This window comes from Ornithorhynchus anatinus, chromosome 7 (genome assembly GCF_004115215.2).
Source record: "Ornithorhynchus anatinus isolate Pmale09 chromosome 7, mOrnAna1.pri.v4, whole genome shotgun sequence".
Lineage (NCBI taxonomy): Eukaryota > Metazoa > Chordata > Mammalia > Monotremata > Ornithorhynchidae > Ornithorhynchus > Ornithorhynchus anatinus.
In genome coordinates, this window is record NC_041734.1 from 40773048 (window position 1) to 40781772 (window position 8725).

The following is an 8725-nucleotide window of genomic DNA, read 5'->3' on the forward strand; positions in this document are numbered from 1 at the left end:
TCATGGTACTCGTTAAACACTTACTGTATACCAAGCACTGTTCTAAGCTCTGGGGTAGATACATGATGGACACAGTCTCTGTCCCACATGGGGCTCACAGTCTTAATCTCCATTTTACAAACGAGGTAATTGAGGCCCAGAGGAGTTAAGGGACTGGACTAAAGTCACACGGAAGACATATGGCAGGGCCGCAATTAGAACCCAGGCCCTTCCGACTCCCAGGTTCATGCTCTATCCACTAAGCCATGCTGCTTCTCTACAAGGATAACAATAATAATAATAATATAGTAATAACGGTATTGCTAAATGCTCACTCTATGCCAAGTAGGGTACTAAGCACTGAGGTAGATACAATCAATCAGTGATATTTATTGAGTGCTTGCTTTGGCAGAGAACTGTACTAGGTGCTTGGAGAGTATACTCCAACAGAGTTGGTAGATACATTCCCCGACCACAGCGAGCTTAGAGTCTAGAGAATGAATTTACAGATCTACAATCAGATCGGACCCAATCCCTGTTCCGCATCAGGTTCCCAGTCAAAGGGGGGAGGAGAACAGGTATTTAATCCCCATTTTACAGGTGAGGACACTGAAGCACAGAGAAGTCAAATGATTTTCCCAGGGGCGTACAGCAAGCAGGCGGAAGAGCTGGGATTAGAATCCATGTCTCCCGACTCCTAGTTCTGAGCTCCTTCCACGAGGTCGTGCTCTCTAACTCCTGCTAACACCTCAAGATCATTCATTCATTCATTCAATAGAATTTATTGAGCGCTTACTATGTGCAGGGCACTGTACTAAGCACTTGGAATGAACAAATCGGTAACAGATAGAGTCGGTCCCTGCCCTTTGACGGGCTCACGGTCTAATCGGAGGAGACGGACAGACGAGAACAATAGCAATGTGCCCCGAACTGAATTCCTCATCTTTTCTCCCATGTCCTCTCCTCCGGTGAACTTTCCCATCACAGTTGACATCTGTGGCTTCCATATGGTCCAGCGGTTAGGATTCCTGGTTTTCACCCAGGCGGCCCGGGTTCGACTCCCAGTATGGGAAGAGACCCCCCCCCCCCCCCCCGTCTTTATTTAGAGAAGCAGCGTGGCTCAGTAGAAAGAGCTCGGGCTTAGGAGTCAGAAGTCATGGGTTCTAATCCCGGCTCCGACACCTGTCAGCTGTGTGACTTTGGGCAAGTCACTTGACTTCTCGGTACCTCAGTTCCCTCATCTGTAACATGGGGATTAAGACGGTGAGCCTCAAGTGGGACAACCTGATTACCCTGATTCTACCCCAGCGCTTAGAACAGTGCTCGGCATATAGTAAGCGCTTAACAAATACCAACATTAATATTGTTATTATTATCTCTGTGCTCACCACCTACCAGAATAATTTGTGTATGGATCTTAAATACCGTATTACTTAAGCACTCACTCTCTTTTTTCTTTCCTCCTCCTACTTGTAATTCATGTTAGTGTCTTTCTCCCCGGCTAGATTGTAAACTCCCTGAGGGCTAGGATAATGTCTACTAACTCTGTCAACTTTCCTGATTGCTAAGTACAGTACTTGAATCCCAGTAGGTGTGTAACGATAGTACTGACCGCGTGGCTCAGTGGAAAGAGCCGGGGCTTAGGAGTCAGAGGTCATGGGTTCTAATCGCGGCTCTGCCACTTATCAGCTGCGCGACTTTGGGCAAGTCACTTAAATTCTCTGTGCCTCAGTTCCCTCATCTGTAAAATGAGGACTAAGACTGTGAGCCCCATGTGGGACCACCTGATTACCTTGTATCTATTCAGCGCTTGGAAGAGTGCTTGGCACATAGTAAGCGCTTAACAAATACCAAAATTATCCATTTAGACTCTGAGCCCGTTACTGGGCAGGGATTGTCTCTATCTGTTGCTGAATTGTACACTCCTAGCACAGTGCCCTGCTCATAGTAAGTGCTCAATAAATACTATTGAATGAATGAATTACTCATACTGAACTAGTTATGGTGTAGCTAAATTAATCCATGAATTTTGGGACACCACTTCGGTTTTCCCCTCTCAGGATCGTACCTGGAGAGTTTCCGGTACTCTACCAGTATCGACTGTGGGAGGGAAAGTCAAGCAGAGGCATACCCAGAGAAGCAGCGTGGCTCAGTGGAAAGAGCCCGAGATTGGGAGTCCGAGGTCATGGGTTCGAATCCCGGATCTGCCACTTGTCAGCCGTGTCACTGTGGGCAAGTCACTTCACTTTTCTGTGCCTCAGATACCTCATCTGTAAAACGGGGATTAACTGGGAGCCTCACGTGGGACAACCTGATGACCCTGGATCTACCCCAGCGCTCAGAACAGTGCACTGCACATAGTAAGTGCTTAACAAATACCAACGTTATTATTATTATTCCTAGCTTGGGCAGCGGCTAGGGAGTGGAGGGCAACCTGCTTCGAGTCAAAACTCACCTCTGTTGGGCAGCAGTGACAAGGGAGAGAGTGAAGGGTGGAGACTCGGGTATCCTGCGCGGAAGGAGGCGATGGTAAGCCACTTCAGTATTTTTACCAAGAAAACTCTACGAATACACTACCAGAACGATTGCAGATGGCGATGGGGCGTTCTGAGAGAGATGTGTCCGTGACATCGCTACGGGTCGGACACGACTCGACAGCGGAAGACAAGACTTTGGTTTTGGAAGAATCTTTACATTTGCAAAAAATGGCAACTTATTTCATTTGAGTTGTTTCAGTGTCTCAGCAAAATTCTAACATGTCACTAAATTAAAGACTCCCTATTTAAGGTCGCTCGCCAGGATTGATCAGTGGTTTTCACTGAGTGCTTATTATAGGCAGAGCCCTGTGCTAAGAGCTTGGGAAAGTACAACGCAACAGAGTTGCCTGCCTACGAGGAGCTTACAGTCTACAGCACTGGATGGGGAGGCTTCATGTTTTTGGTGGGTGATATCTGTGTTGCTCCAATTCCCTCCATTTGGGTAGATGATTCAGGTTTAACCGGGTATTTTCAGGATATCTCTGTGCACTACAAACCTAAACGAAATATCAACTAAAGTAGCTCAACAAAGAGCAACCCACACACGGCAACCGCCAGCAACATGAAGTCTTTACACAGGGAGAGCACTTTCAAGTTTGAAGATAACACTACAGATGGTAAAATGTATCCATCTGGGCATATAGGATTGGAAAGTCCAATGTCTGATCAACAGTCCCTTCCTTACTGGACACAAATACAGATGGTCTTCTGTTGGGGCCTTGCGTTTCCCATTTGTTTTGTCTGGTGTCTGTTTCTGTTTGAGATTCTGTCTCCTGCAGGTGTGATCTTCCTGGCACCGTTCAAAAAAGCCCCTCCTTCCCGAATGGTAATAATGTTGTTATTTGTTAAGCGCTTACTATGGGCAGAGCGCCGTTCTAAGCGCTGGAGTAGATCCAGGGTCATCAGGTTGTCCCACGTGAGGCTCACAGTTAATCCCCATTTTACAGATGAGGCCGCTGAGGCACAGAGAAGTTAACTGACTTGCCCACAGTGACGCAGCTGACAAGTGGCAGAGCCGAGATTCGAACCCACGACCTCTGACTCCCAAGCCCGGGCTCTTTCCGCTGAGCCACGCTGCTTCTCTGGTACTCACTAAGCCGATCTGACTGCTGCAGGGCGTCCACCCTCTCCTTCATTTCCTGAAGCGTACTTCACTCTCCCACTGAAAGCTGACTGTAAGCTCCTCATTAAATGGTAAACTCCTGGAGGGCAGGGAACATGTTCGTCCAGAGATCTGCACACGGTAGATAGTAATCATTACTAATGAAGATGAAAATTAAGAAGAATGATGAAGTGCTCTTCACTCCTCTTTTTACATTTCTGGATCCTAGACCTCCCCTGTTCCAGGACGCTCTACGAATATTATTGTCAATTAAAGATGCCACCAGTTTTTAAAATGCTGGGAGATGGGCGATGTTATATTTCTCAGGGGGAGTCTGCCTCCAAAAGCCAGACTGTTCATGTTATAGTCCTCTTAAGGTGATGAATGGGACAAAATCTTGGAACTTAATGCTTTTTGAAGATTCATGAGAGTCTTGGAGGCTATTTTGTGGTTCCCTTAAGAGGTCTGGAAATACTCCTGTTTGGTAATGGGGTGGTTGCTATGCGTCTTTCATTTGTTTCTGCTCTGAATTATTGTGCCAATTTTGAGATTTAAATTGGTTTTCCTGTTTCTGATGGATGGTCTCTTCTGAGGTTTCAAATTCTGCTTCTTGGTTTCACCTTTCCATCAGGACAACTTTCTTGTCAGCTATTTATTCAGATATGGGAATAAGCTGAGTCCATGTCCCCACAGAACTTTTCCCTCTTGTTCAACCAAGTTGAAATCATCTCCATGGCCTCTTGCAATTCCATTTCTCAAGATTTTCCTTATTTCATGAGAATCCCAAAGAAACATGAGTTCCCCAGTTTTTGGTCTGTTTGGTTCAGTCTTGGAGGAAATCTCAGAAAGTTGAATAAACTGGTTGGGGTAACTCACTAACTTGGGTCTGCGAGTCTTATAATGGAGCCATTGGGAGTTGAGGATATTTGCTGTGTGCCTCTTCCAGAGTGGAGACCGTACAGATTTACAAAACCACTACCTCCTGTTCCAAACATCACCACTCTGAAACCTAGGCCCCGAATAGGCCACGTAATAGCAGTACTAACTGTGATATTTCTAAAGAGCTTACTCTGTGGCAAGCCCTGTGATAAGCCCTGGGAAGATTTAATCAGATCAGGCTCAGTCTCTGCCCCACACTGGGCTCACAGTCTAAGCGGCATGTCCTAGTGGAAAAAAACATGGGCCTGGGAGTCAGAGGACCTGGGTTATAATCCCGCCGGCTCCACCGACTTGTCTGCTGTGTGACCTCGGGCAAGTCACATTACTTCTCTGTATCTCAGTTTCCTCATCTGAAAAATGAGAATTCAATACCTCCGCTCCCTTCTTTGTAGACTCTGAGCTCCATGTGGGACTTCATTTTCGTGAATCTACTCCAGCCCGTAGTACAGTGCTTGGCACATAATAAGTACTTAATAAAAACCACAATTATTAGTATTATTAAGGGTAGGGATGATAAGTATTTAATTCCAGTTTTACAGATGAAGAAATGAGTACTTGTCCAAGGTCACACAGTAATAATAATAATAATGTTGGTATTTGTTAAGCGCTTACTATGTGCAGAGCACTGTTCTAAGCGCTGGGGGAGACACGGGGGAATCAGGTTGTCCCACATGGGGCTCACAGTCTTAATCCCCATTTTACAGATGGGGTAACTGAGGCCCAGAGAAGTGAAGTGACTCGCCCACAGTCACACAGCTGACAAGTGGCAGAGCTGGGATTCGAACTCATGACCTCTCACTCCAAAGCCCAGGCTCTTTCCACTGAGCCACGCTGCTTCTCTAGTAGGCAAGTAGGCAAGTGATGGAGTCAGGATCTGAATCTAGGCCCAGTTCACTGTGGGCAGGAAATGTGTCCGTTACATTTCTGCACTGTACTCACCCCAGTGCTTAGTACGGTGCTTTGCTCACAGCAGTCGCTCAATAAATGGGATCGATTGATTGAGTCCAAAGCTCAGCACTGTGCTCTTTTCACCAGGCCATGTTTCTATCATCTGGGGACTGTTGTCAGTGGTTGTCACTCTAGGACAGTGAAGAGGTGGTTCTCCGGGTCAATATTAGAGTCATAGTTTTTGGATTCTACCTATCGTACATATGTGAAAGCATGTACACTTTCTTAAAACTCAATATGCCAAATAGCAAAACAGAAAATTTAACAGATTTAAGCAACTATTCCCACCTCAATACCCAGCTTGGATTTATGTAAGTGGAGGTTAGTCTACCGGGAGTCCAAACTGTCTTTACTGGAAAGACCAGAGTTAAAAGTCCTCCACTGAGCATCCTCGGTGTCTTGTCCATTAAGGTGTAAGTGAGGGATTTTGAATGTCTGGACCAACTCCAGTGAGTTTGAGAGAGGGGTTCTGCTTTGGATACCCAAGGCTCAGACCATGTAAATCAAAATTCTGAATCGCCTTCAAAAACATCTGAAGTTACAGAATAAGATCAGATTTCTCCCTCTTCTGTGACGGTCGCAAGGAGAAAAGAGAAAACGAAGAGATTTTGAGCAATACGTCAAGCTGAGACATTACCTTCTGACTCAACTTTGGGCATAATTAATAATGATAATATTGGTATCTGTTCGGCGCTTACTATGTGCAGAGCACTGTTCTAAGCGCTGGGGTAGACACAGGGTCATCAGGTTGTCCCAAGTGAGGCTCACGGTCTTAATCCCCATCTTTACAGATGAGGTAACTGAGGCCCAGAGAAGTGAAGTGACTTGCCCACAGTCACCCAGCTGACAAGTGGCCGAGGGGGAATTCGAACCCATGACCGTGCTCTTTCCACTGAGCCACGCTGCTTCCCGTTAGCTTGAAATGGCAACCGGTCAGTGAAACGGCTAACTGGGGTGAGGTCGTAATTGTTTTTGGATAGAGGGAGAAAGATAAGGGTGTGGCTTCAGTCTCCAAGTCAGCTGTCACTAATTTCTGACAAGGCGTCGCAGCAGCAGAATGTTTTGATTAGACATCTGGTGCGGTGCTCCTCCCCAGACATGTGAGCCCACCCCAAGAAACCAGATCTCTGCTGTCCCGCTCGCCCTTCCTCAGGGCCTCTGTGGGAGCAAAGGGAGCCGGCGGAGGAAGTTTGTCCTCATTTTAGCTTCCCCCATATCCACAGGGAAAGCAGTGGGGAAAGGGAGGGTGGAGATGGCAGTCTCTACGCTTGGGAGAGAGTCCGCGGAACTGTCCAGTGATGGCTCTGACACTGGATCCCACGCTGAATCTCCTGCTAATAACAAGGTTGGTATTTGTAAAGCGCTGACTATGTGCCGAGCGCTGTTCTAAGCGCTGGGGGAGATACAGGGTAATCAGGTTGTCCCACGTGAGGCTCGCTGTTGATCCCCATTTTACAGATGAGGTAACTGAGGCACAGAGACGTGAAGGGACTTGCCCACGGTCACCCAGCCGACAAGTGGCGGAGCCGGGATTCGAACCCACGAGCTCTGACTCCCAAGCCCGGGCTCTTGCCACTGAGCCACGCTGCTTCTCTGATCAGCTGGTCTACTGGATGGAATAGGGGCCCGAGAGTCAGAAGGACTTGGGTTTTAATCCTGGCTCCACCGCTTGTCTGCTGTGTGACCTCGGGCAAGTCACATCACTTCCCTATGCCTCAGTTCCCTCATCTGTAAAATGGGGATTAAGATCGTGAGCCCTCCGGAGGACAAGGACTATGTCCAACCTGATTATCTTCTATCTACCCCAGCACTTAGAACAGTGTCTGGCACATAGTAAGTGCTTAAAATGCCATTATTATTATCATTATTATTATTATTGATCACCTTGGCCTCTTCTGCTGCAACAAGGCAACCTCTGAAGTGCCTGCTGGGATCTCAAGGGACAAGGGAAGGATTAAGACGCAGGGAGCCTGTAGTCTGTAAACTTCTTATGGGCAGAGATCACGTCTATCAACTCTTATCGATTGTACTTTCTCAAGCACTTAGTACGGTATTCTATACACAGTAAATGCTCAGTAAGTACCACTGATTGATGGACTGACTGGTGGTTTGATTGGGCCAGAGCTTTCACTCATTCAGTCGTATTCATTGAGCGCTTACTGTGTGCGGAGCACTGTACTAAGTGCTTGGGTGAGAAGAATATAAAAATAAGCAGTGTGGCTCAGTGGAAAGAGCCCGCGCTTGGGAGTCAGAGGTCATGGGTTCGACTCCCGGCTCCGCCACTTGTCAGCTGCGTGACTGCGGGCGAGTCGCTTCACTTCTCTGGACCTAAGTTCCCTCATCCGTAAAATGGGGATTAACCCTGAGCCTCACGTGGGACAACTTGATTACCCTGTATCTACCTCAGCGCTTAGAACAGTGCTCTGCACATAGTAAGCGCTTAACGAATACCAGCATAAACAGACATATTCCTTGCCCACAACAACTTTACATTCTAGAGGGGGAGACAGACATTAATATAAATAAATAAATTACAGATAGGTACGTAAGTGCTGTGGGGTTGGGAGAAGAGGATGAATAAAAGGAGCAACTCAGGGTGACAGAAGGGAGTGGGAGAAGTAGAAAGGAGGGCTTAGGCAGGGAAGGCTTTAATTTATGAGAAGCAGCGTGGCTCAGTGGAAGAGCACAGGCTTGGGAGGTCATGGGTTCAAATCCCTGCTCGGCCTCTTGTCAGCTATGTGACTGTGGGCCAGTCACTTAACTTCTCTGTGCTTCAGTGACTTCATCTGGAAAATGGGGATGAAGACTGTGAGCCCCACGTGGGACAACCTGATCACCTTGCATGCCCCCAGCGCTTAGAACAGTGCTTTGCACATAGTAAGCTCTTAACAAATACCATCATTATAATTATTATTATTAATTTTGCCTCTGGGTACCTCCCTTACTGTATAGGCACTAGTCATGGCTCTGATGTCTCCCTTATTATAATTGCAACAGGTCACTTTCACTTATGCCATTATGATAAAAGAACAAGAGGCTAATTGCACCCAGAAGTTTCATTTTCTTAAATTAGCCACTTATAACATGTTTTCTCCTTGATTACCCATTTGTGGAAGAGTTATTAAATGTGCTAACTAGTAGCACACACAGAATTTGGATCTATAAAAACAGAAGCCATTATAACTAGTTGATCCAATCCGAAACAAAGCATTGGAGACCT

General features: G+C 46.7%; 1 long non-coding RNA gene and 1 other non-coding gene across 2 annotated transcripts; both read left to right on the forward strand.

Annotated features, from left to right (window-relative positions):
- The first annotated feature begins 980 nt into the window (after window positions 1–980).
- On the forward strand, window positions 981–1052 carry TRNAE-UUC. Its single transcript has one exon. It is a non-coding gene; the product is annotated as a tRNA-Glu (tRNA).
- On the forward strand, window positions 987–8194 carry LOC120638493. The gene is made up of 3 exons (XR_005660186.1): window positions 987–1031; window positions 2594–2597; window positions 8182–8194. It is a non-coding gene; the product is annotated as an uncharacterized LOC120638493 (long non-coding RNA).
- Window positions 8195–8725: the final 531 nt, after the last annotated feature.